The following is an 11,886-nucleotide window of genomic DNA, read 5'->3' on the forward strand; positions in this document are numbered from 1 at the left end:
AATTTTATATTTTCTTATGAAACAATTGGAAATTTTTAAATATTTGCTCATATGTTTGCCATTTCTGAACCTATTAATTCTTCCTGAAAATCTGTATGTCTTTTCAACTTCTGCTAGCCTTGAATATTTCACATCCACTGTCAATGAATTATCATAGTTTTTCTTATCTGAAAATATCTTTATCTATTATGCTCTTTACTAAATATAGACATAGGTTGAAAGATTTTTAAAAATTCTTTTAGCACTTAAAACTTACTGTCTTTTGATGTGCACAGTTTCTAATGAGAAGTTAGCAAATATTTAAATAATTGTTCCTCTGTAATTATGATGTTGTTTCTCTCTGGTTGCTTTCAAGATTTTGTTTAGTTTGGTTTGCAGCAGTTCGACTCTGATGGCTTTAAGGCTTTTCCCAACCTCATTTCTGCTTAAAGTTCAATGGATTTCTCAAACTGTAAATTTATACCTTTCATTAAATTCATGTATTTTTTCTACTGTGTTCTCTCCTTTTTTCTGAGATTCCAATTACACATAATTTTGACTTTTTAATATTTTACATAGGTCTCTGAGGTTATATTTCTATTTTTGCAATATATTTCTATTTGTTCTTCAAATTGGATAATTTCTGTCAATCTCACTAAACATTCATTGACTTTCCCTCTATTGCCTTTGCTAGAACGTTAAGCACATGCCCTGCTTTTTAAATTCTTTTAAAAAATATTTTCATTTGGCCTTTTTCTCACCATGTTATAATTTTTCTGCTAAAATATTCTAACATTTATTTATTACAGACATATTCTCCTTCACATTTATTATCACAGTTACAATGTCAGAATGTTAGTCATCTAAATGCCTGTCTCTTGTATTGCCTTCTGCGTGAAACTTAACATTTTTCTGCTACTTCAATGTCATATAATTGAGGATTGTACCTTGATTATATTTTGTGGAAATTCTATATTCAGTTATATTTTCCTGGAAAATGTTGGTTTTTGTTTGTTGGTATTAGGTTGGCAGGCAATTCAGTTGGCTGGACATAAATGGAAAATTCTCTCTCTAGGCGAACAGTTCAGATCTCAGTTCAGCTAATTTGTTCTTAGGAAGGTTGCTTTGAGTCAGCTCCAAACCAGTTCTGTGCTTGCATTTTTTAGATGTCAGCTAGACATGTTTGCAGTTTGTACACAAAACTTGATTGTCTCTCATAGGTGCTCCGTCCCAGGATTCCATTTCAATTTCTGTGGTTGCCACAAACTCTTTCATCTGGTTGTTGAAGCCAGAGAGTCTGTGTTTCCTTTTGGAGTTTCTGCCACCCTCATAGGGTTGGCTGTGACCTCACCTTGGGCTTCAAGCTGGGAAAATTGATAACTCACTCCATGATGATTCTTTTTCCAAAGTGCCAACTCTTCTCCAAATATTGTTATGGTTTTTTTTAAAAAAAATTCTGCAAGGTCTTTAGCTCACTGTTATTTTCATATTTTCCACAATTGTATAGGTGTTATATGCGGGAAGGGGAGATCTGGTAGGATGTATTTTGGCTGTTCCAGAATCAAAAGCTATACTGTCAGGTTTTAATATTTAAACTCGATAAGCACAATCTGGGCATATATGTCTTATATTTTTAAGATATTCTGATTTGCTAAAAATGTAATTGAGTTTTCATTTGACCAAAAGATTAATAATTTTTTGGCTAGATAACTACCTGAAGTTTATATCCATAATAAAAATAATAACTATGTTCTTCTCACTTAGTAACAGTTTTAACAGGATACTATGAACGATTACATTTATGTCATTTTTTAAAATCATGAAATATTATTCAGGTAATCATACATCTGAATGTCACCCCGGCATGTTATCAAGGGCACAGATGTAAACCTTCCCCAGGGACATTTAAGCCTAGTGAAGACAACAATGCCAAGATGCAATAAGATATCAGCACATTATTTCTCATGTTATGGTGAAATGGCGGGAGAGCTATAGAAATCAAATGCTAGAAGGACTTGATCAAGAAACTATAATCAAGACTAGCTTTATACATGATATTTTATTAGCAAGGCCCTTAAAGGGCACATATTATTTTACATAGATGTAATGATGAATACCTTTACAAAAAGAATTATGTTGACTGATAGGTAGAACAATGTGTGGAATGTTCAGGGAGGAGAAATGAAATATCTTTCAGTGGAACTTACATTTTTTCATGAAAGCAGTAAACATTGGAAATGAGGGTTGGGCTGAAATTTGGTCAAGGGCTCAAACTGCAGGATCATTGTAAACTTGGGGGGCCCTAGATTAATATCTGTAATCTAGGGATATAGGTTTGTCTACAGAGTTCTAAGTGGCTGGACTAGGGAATTATTACAAAAGGGATAAAAAGTTAGAGGGCAATTGCAGTATTGAGCCAGAGGTTGAACATGTCCACTAGACAGGTGACTTTGGCATTGAAAGGAATGAAGAAGAGTCCTTAAATATATCAGTAGTAACCAGAGAATTTCATAACTGATTAGTCTGAAACACAGAGAATCTGGGATATCAGCATGAAGGAATAGTTTGTAAAGGAAAAATACAGGATGAGTTGAATTTAACAAATGTTGAATATGCAGTGGCAATAAGACATAATCAGCAAAGAGCTGAAACGAAAGGATGGAGATGAGTGTAAATACCATGGTTGGAGATACATATTTAGACTCACCTGACTAATTATAATTAATAATAATTGGAGCTAATATTACTATTCTGTATGCTGGGCATTCTGCCAAGTGCTTTTCCCGAATAACCTCATTTTGCTCATCAAAACATCTGTGTACAAACTAATTTTTATTTTCATTTTCTCTATGAGGAAGCTGAGTTTCAGATAAGTTCAGTTTTTCAAGGTCACACAAATAATCAGTGACAGATGTAAGATTAAATCCCAAGAAGTCTGACTTTCTTAACATCTATTCTCTATGGAGTCAGAAATCAAACTTGATTTTTAGGATTCTTTGGAATTGTTGAGTAATGTATGAAGTAGGGTAGAAAATAAGAATCAATAAATAAGGTAAATGTGGGGAAGCATTTAGAAAGGATTTTAGAAATGAAAATTAGTAATGCGCAGCAAGGAAAGGGTTCACCTAATCCAGGTGATCATGGCATGAGCTTGAATGAACTTTCGATGGGAGAGGGAGGGTTTATCTCCTGCCCAACTTTTCTCAAGGTCAAATATGCCAGCTATTTTATCTGCTGCTTCATCTGGCCTCCCCCTCATACATCTTCATTGCCACCCTGCTCTTTTTTTTTCCCCATTACAAATTTTCATTCAATATTATTTTCTATTAGTTTCAGATTACAACATAGTGGTTAGACCATCATGTACTTTACAGAGTAGTTCCTCCAATGTTTCAAGTACTCACCTGGCCCCACACATAATTATCACAGTATTATTGACTATATTCTCTATGCTGTAATCTACATCTCTGTAACTATTCTGTAACTATTAATTTGTATTTCTAAACCCCTTCACCTTTTTTACCTGGTCCCCCAAACCTCTGCCTTCTGGCAACCATCAGCGTGTTCTCTGTATCTATGAGTCTATTTCTATTTTGTTCTTTAGATTCCATTTATGAGTGAAATCATGTGATGTTTGTCATTCTCTGACTGACTTATTTCACTTAGCATATGCCCACAGGTCCATCCATGCTGTTGCAAAAGATACGATTTCATTCTTTTTTATGGCAGAGTATTTCCCACGGTGCAAATGTACCACCACTATTTAATCCACTCATCTAGTGATGGGCACTTGGTTACTTTCTGTATCTTAGCTACTGTAAATAATACTGCAGTGAACCTAGGGGTGCCTATATTCTTTCAAGTCAGTATTTCTAGTTTCTTCGGATATATACCCAGAAGTGGAATCACTGAGTCATAAACTGCCACCTTGCTCTTGATAACCTCTTACATTTGTTCTTTCCATTGGTCACAGTATCTAATGTGATGTCAAGGCTGCTTTTCCGCTCAGGCCTTTCCCTCACCACATACAGAATAACTGAGCATAGGCCATCATTATTCATAAAATTTCATAGGAATAGTTAAGGGGAGGGTGAGTTTCAGGAAATACGTTCTTATTGCTGTATAGGTTTAGACCTATGCTAGATTTTCTTCTCAGCCTTGGTTCTAAACTGCTTCTGTGTGGCCAGGGCAGCTCACTGGGCCTGCTGAAATCCTCCAGGCACCCTGTTTCTCTGCAGCTATCATGAATTGATGCCTGGCATCATAGAAAAAATGCTTTAGTTTGTTATTGGTTAACTTTGGTTTTGCTTTTGGTTGTTGACATATAATTCACTCAAATAATATATGCCTATCCTGATAGAATTCCTATGCATGGCCCTAGGATTAACTCACTCAAACATAGTTTGGAGATTTTTTCCTTTCCCTTAATGTGAGAATATAGAGCTCCACAGCCGGAATTAAACATTCTGTTTAGGCTAAAAGCAATTAAACAGTCAGTATACCGTACCCTTTCCCTTCACTTTCACATTTCTACCCTATGGAAAAGGGAGAGACAACAGAGAACGTCAGACCTGCAACAGATACAACCAAGTATGAACTGCCGTAGGTTTAATAAATCCTACATAAGTGATGGCCATTGGACATACTAAAAACCATCCCCATGAAAGAAGTAATATTGCATCCGGGGTGTTTTGTTTTGTTTTACAAGTCTGTGTTTCTCCTGTTGTGTACACTTGCTCATATCAGTTATCAATGGTACTCCTGAAAAAGTGAAAGAGAGGATGGTTCATTTATGAGGGACATTGTCAAGAAAGAGCTAATTCGTGAGTGTAACTATCTCCGTGGCCATGTTTGGTTTCTGCCAAAGGGCTCTTCACCAAGCAGCTATTAATTACAAGCGTGGAGCGTCAGGCATTTTTGAAAGGAAGTGCCCGATAATTAATGCCAAGTCCGGGATATTAACTAGCTAGATCTGAAGAACCGAGACCTTTTCTTCTCATAATAGTCATCAAATACAATAGCTGGCATTTTAAATATTTCATAAAATATGAATAATAAATAACACTGTAAATAAAAGGTCAGAAGCTGGCCTAACCCTAGGGAACTCCAGCACGCGAGGGGACCCACGGCTGCACTATTTATTCTAGGCAGCTGCCCTCTGTGTCTCCAGGGGACGGGCTGACTGACCTGCGAGGTCTTTCCCGTTTTGGCTAATTTGGTTTTATGAAAAATAGGCTTCTCAGATGTTTGTACTCTGGAGACACTCCGGAGCCACAGTCTTCATTAAATGAGAAAAACATTAAATGGCTTCATCTCCAGGGTCATATTTGTGTTTATATTTCAAAGTAAATTATACAGTTTTCAAGTTCTGCTAGTCTAATCTTTTGATTTCGTGTTTGTTGGTTGGGTGAAATACTGTATCATTTCCGCCTTTACCCTAGAGGAGACCGGCTTGGGCTTGTTCAGTCCCCCCAGTATTTACTATTCTAGTCCCAGATTGGAATAATTGTAGATGACATAAACACAGGAAAGAAAGTGGGTGAGGAGAATTGATATAAGGCAGTCCCAAGAAAGCTAGTGGTGAAGGAAATGGCTCTACTGTTGAAGCTGAAAAATGACACCTTACCTGCTGGTAGTTCCCAGCCAGTCCAAATGCGAGAGTTGGTCCTGCACTCCTGCTTCACATAGTTGATGTCGTTTTGCCCCAGTGGCTAGTCTAGCACCATCACCAAGGCATAAAACATATATTGGGCTAATATATATATATTTTAACTTTCTACTCTTTTCTGTTGAAACTTCTCATTTTGGGTTCATTTCACCTTTTGACTTTGCTGACTTATTATGTGCAACAAAATGTATGTAGGTTTTGCCTAATAATTTGCTTCTGAAGTGTTGCATGAAGTTGCATTTAAGCTTTGTAGCCAAACAGAATCATTACTCCATTGTACAGACTGTACAAAACACAGTTTGCTTTGTGCAAGATGGCTGGCAATTAATGCCCAATCAAGAAATTTCTAATGAATTTTCCCTGCCCATCTCAAGTTAAACTCAATATAATGCCAAGTATATTACTAAAACCAGTATTTCCTGCAAACCTCAAGCACTCTAAATATTCAGATTTCATGTCAAGGGCATAGGGAATACTGAGAGTTGAATAGTGTACTTTATTCAAATACAATATAAAACAAAGAAGTTTAAAAATCCAAATGTTCTCTAGGTTTCTTTGACTTTACTTTTATCTATTATTTATTCTGAATTGTACTTTATAGCAAAATGTTTGAGATATCTGAAACACAAACAACATATGGATGACTAAATATTTTGTAGGCTTAATGATTTATTAGTATTTTGCTTTGCATGAAATTCTAATCACCAGATATGTTTATCACTGCAGATGGGACATACAAGCTTCTGATACCTCAGGGAATTACAGAATCCAAACATCTGTAACAAGGGAAAGAAAAATAAATCCAACTGCAATATACTAAATTATAAAGAATGAATTAATGAAAAAAAATGAATAGAAATAAAAGTTTTTTTAAGGCCATGTTGTATTTATAATTACCAAGAAGCTATACATGTCTTAGAAACCTTTATTCTGTCCTTTAAAATGTAATTAGATATAAAAACACAATCTAGATAGAAGTGGAAGAAATAAGCAATACTCTTCATTCCATTTTTAGTTGGATAGTGTGGAACTGAGATAAAAACCTGCAATAATTAATGCAGTCCACATCGTAGGCTATTTATACAATTGAAACACCTGGTTTATAATTGGCTGTTTCACTAAATTCAACCAGATATTTTCTAAACATACTAAAATACTACTAATTGGAAAACATGTAGAGGGAAGGGTTGTTTTGATTATGTGAATTTACGGGATTAACTGAAAGGAGTGAGGGATGTTGGACCTGAAATGTATATTGCCTCTAGGATGTATATTGCCATTTAGTTGTTTGGAAAAGACTTGATATATACTCCTGTTCTCATGATTTGTCTTCTTTTGATAACACCAAGTACAAGAGAATGACAGATTAGCATTTGGTTCTGATGACTAATTTGCTGATTTATTCAAGTCATTTTAATTTTTAAAAAGTGTTTTGAGGAGTTTGCTAGGAGATGGGATAAGTTGAAAAGAATCTTACAGTCGTGTGGAGAAGATAGATAGATGTGTAAACATTGGTTACCTCGCAGAACAGACTTTGCCTTGTTATAAATTCTAATATATGCAGAAGTACTTTTGTGTGAACTTTTTAAGGCTGTATGATCTAGTTTAGGCATATTTTGAGTATTGCCTTTGAAAATGATATTCTTAATGGAGTTAGGGTTTGGGTAGAGAAAGAAATGCTTAATCACTAACACAATGAAAAGCATAGTATAGCTGCATGGGCTCTGAGACAGGCCTAGTGGGGTCTTCCAATGAATAGCTCCTTCGATACTCAGTGACTCAATTTTCATATCTAGAGGATGTATTTTACAATAGTATTGGCCTTACAGAGTTGTTTTGGGGCTTAAAATGGTTTATTTATTCAAATACATGTATATATTTAAGCAGGCATGTGTGTATACATTTTTGTGTAATTTGATCAATAGATGTATATAGATATCACTATCTATAGCTAAACCTGCAATATCTTTCTCATTTTCTTTATATCTTAAAACACATTGTAAGTACTCTAAGTTTTACCTATTATCAATTAGTACGTCTGTAGCTTTGGAAATATAGTTTGTATAAAGCATAAAACATAAGAAATAAATGTTCTACTTTTGAAAAATTCTATGGTTTGATGACAGTTATAATAATTTTATTTTTAAGTATTAGGCATTATAATCTTTGGTTCCTGTAAGTTAGAGATGAAACAGGAAAAGTGATTTCTTGAATCAGGAGAATCTCATTCTAAATTGGTAGATAGAGTAACTCTTTAACTGGGCTTCCATCAGCACCAGTCCATGGCTTATTTGATGGACAGTCCATGTGGAGGGACACCTCTAAAAATGAGACTTCTATTCTCCAAGAGTCCATGTACCTTCAACGCGCGCGTGTGTACGCGCCCGCACACACACACACAGCATCTAGTTGTGGAATGTTTACTCTTCTAATATTCCATAATTTTACTTCCTCTGACTTAATTGGACTTCAGTAAAAATCTTACATATTTTGATAATATAACAGAGAATCTTATTCTTTTTTCCATAAAGATTGTTCTAAGGTTTATTGTAGACAATTCACAAAACTGTAATGGTTCAGAGGTATGGTTCTTCTGGACTAACAGATCTTTTTGTGATCAATGGCAAGAAGATGTGTGTGTGTGTGTGTGTGTGTGTGTATCTATATTTTGCCTAATTATTTTGAAAAGTAGATTTATTATCTGAGTGTTTATTAAATTAGAGAAGGGGTCAGCAAACTAAGTCAGTGGGCCAAATCTAGTCTGGCACCTGTGTTTGTCAATAAAGTTTTATTTGAGCACAGCTATTCTCATTCTTTTATGCATTGTGTAGAGCTGCATTTATGTATCAATGCCAGAGTTAAGTAGTTGCAATAAAGACCTAAAACATCTACTTCTGGACACCTTTGAAAAATAAGTGTGCTGACTCTTAATTAGAGACTCAAAATCCATCATAATGTGAACCAACTTCACTAGACTGATGACCATTTATAAAATTTGTCTCCATTTAATTGTATCTTCTCACAGAACAAGACCATTTACTGTCCAAACACTTCTATGTCTCTTGCTGATATTTAGTTTTATAATTTGGCAATGTTACACAAATACAAAGCAGCAATGTTGCAAAGCTGCATTGTAAATCTTGCATAAAGCCACAGGATTTTATCAAGTAGATGACAATGATATTGGAGAACTGTTCTAATAATTTGCAAAGCCATTGATTAACATGGCAGCACCTGGCAGTTAGAACAGTTAACAATCTAAAAAATTATCTCCTAAGGAAAAAATTGACAAAAATAGTGAAATGTTTGGTGCTTTAAAAACATATGATTTATTGTTTAAAAATCAGAGTTGAGCCGAAACCGGTTTGGCTCAGTGGATAGAGCGTCGGCCTGCGGACTGAAGGGTCCCAGGTTCGATTCCGGTCAAGGGCATGTACCTGGGTTGCAGGCACATCCCCAGTGGGGGGCGTGCAGGAGGCAGCTGATCGATGTTTCTCTCTCATCGATGTTTCTGACTCTCTATCTCTCTCCCTTCGGGGTGAAACGACTCTTTCACAGGGGTCGCCTAAGACCATCGGAAAACACATATATAATTACATATTGTTTTTGTGATTAATCATTATGCTTTAATTATGTTCAATTTGTAACAATGAAATTGGGAGTCACCACAACATGAGGAACTGTATTAAAGGGTCGCAGGATTAGGAAGGTTGAGAACCACTGGTATGGGTGTTTCAACTCTTACAACATTAGCCTGCTATTATATAGTGTTTCCAAGAAACTTTTTAAAGTAGAAGTCTAAAATTTTTCATATTCCCTCTTGCTCTGAATATAGCTTAATTTGGCTGAAGCATCAACTTTTCTGATTGTCAAACCATGGCTATTTTACATGTTATTTTAAAAGTAGGAACTATGAACAAAGAAAACATAAATACACACAAAAAAATGGTACTTGATATTTTATAAATGAGAAAAAAAATTATTGAGCCTTATCTTCCTGGATAAAAATATTTCCAGAAAAACTTATTGCCAAATTTCTAATCTGTAGATGCAGTTAAATTTGGATTTTGTTTGTATTTTCTATATGTGTGCACAAAATATTACAGGTATTTGAGAGCAGGCACAAAATTTCTCCAGATCATTTTTCTGCTGGTTGTATCCACTTTGTCTACCTTTATGCCACCGTTTATCTTTGGAGAGGTTGATAACCATGCAAATCCCTGTGCTAACTGTATGTAGACTAGAGACAATTTGGCCAGTGTAAACCCCTGTAGGACGGAAGATTAGGATGGTGAAAGTTTTCCTTAGGCTTATGTAGTTATCACAAGAACAGCTAAGGGATCTAGAACTTGGACTCTCTCATTTGTCTAAGTTTTTAACGTTGAGGAGTTTGTTTAAATTGATATAAGCACCAATTATTACTTAAACAGCTCAATCCAAGACTTATTTAAAAAAGAAAAAAAAAACATCATCATAAGGAAAATATACCTGACAGATTTTTCAACTTAATGATAGATAATGTCATAGATGTTTTCTCGTATCAAAGCCAACACATCATTTTCTCTGCTCTCTGGTGTTATGAATGGCATTTAGTTTAAAGTTTTCTGTCTTTTGTAGCATTCCCCAGTGATTTAATTTTCTCATTTTGCAATGAGGTTTGCAATCATGACAGAAAAGGTTATGTCCTTCAGAGATAGATTTCCATGCCCAGCGAGGTCTCACTAGGGCTTTATCAGCACTCACTGAGATATGCTGTTCCATGTCAGATAAATGTAGCTAGCCACTATCTTCAAATTAAGCTGCAAGTGTAAGTTGAAAGTAAGTTTTGTTTACATTGTGCTTTGTACCTGATAATTGTTGATGAGTTATTTTCATTAAAAGTAGTGAACAAGAAAGGATTCAGCATTATACATGGGCACAGCCTTATACCAACATTCTGTTCATTTTGACTTTTGCACAGCATATACCAACAGTGTATGCTACTGTAGGCAGACATATTGCATGGCCTATTTTTTCTGGCTTACAAGTTATATTATTTACTAAAGTTTAAACTACCTAAGATGCTCACAGCTTGACTCGGAATCAAATAACATATGACATACACTGTTACTTACCTGGGTTGAAGAATCATTTTTGTCTATGAGCCATGAAATGTGTTATGGCAAAGTGCTATGCTAAGAACGGATGACATGGAATGTCAATGTGCCAATAAAACTGAACAATTCAGTACTGAAGACATCACTACTCTTCTAAGCAAGATAATTTTTCACGTTTCTTCAACAGAGGACACAGATCACAGGTTTCTGTTTTTCAGCCTTTACTAGTATTAGTGATTTTACAAGATTGTGCCAAATAATAATAATATATCATCTTTCTTCATGAAAAGGCAAGATCATTCATTGGCTTATATCTGGGTATTTCTGTCATAAAAGGGAAGGCTCTTGCCTGGCCAGCATGGCTCAGTGACTGAGTGTCAACCTATGAACCAGGAGGTCATGGTCATTCCCGGATGGGGAATATGCCCTGGGTTGCAGGCTCGATCCCAGTGTGGAGCCTTCAGGAGGCAGCCATTCAATGATTCTCTCTCATCATTGATGTTTCTATCTTTCTTTCTCCTTTTCCCTTCCTCTCTGAAATCAATAAAAATATATATTAAAAAAATAAAGGAAAAGCTCTTAATTGACAACACAGTTGCAAATGGAGTGAAGAAAATTTCCAGATATTCACCTTGGTTATCTATATATATAAAACCCTAATATGCAAATAGACTGAACAGCAGTACAACCGAACAACTGGTCGCTGACATGCGCTGAACACCAGGGGGTGCACGCAAAACATGGTGGGCATCTGCAGCAGGCCGCAGAGCATGGAACATGGTGGGTGGCAGCCGCAGCCACTGCGGGATGGTGGAGCAGGTGAGCAGGTGTGTCAGATCAAGGCAGCGCACAGGTTGCCGTCATCAGGGTGAACCTCTGGTGGTTTCTGAAAATTTTTGCTCCCACGCACCAGGGTCCCACCCAGCACTTTCACCTGCTCCCAGCACTGGCCCTGCTCACACCCACAACCAGTACTGGAGCCACCACTCATACCCGCCGCTGATGCCTGGCACCTGTCCCAGTTGCTTGGCACCGTCAGTGGGTGAGAGCAGTGGCTGCCGGCCCTGATTACCCATGAGGGCTTTTCTACCTCCCCCTGCTCCTGAGAGGTGATCGGGGCAGCAGCCACTTCTCACACGCACT

This window comes from Myotis davidii, unplaced genomic scaffold (assembly GCF_000327345.1).
Source record: "Myotis davidii unplaced genomic scaffold, ASM32734v1 scaffold18, whole genome shotgun sequence".
Classification (NCBI taxonomy): domain Eukaryota; kingdom Metazoa; phylum Chordata; class Mammalia; order Chiroptera; family Vespertilionidae; genus Myotis; species Myotis davidii.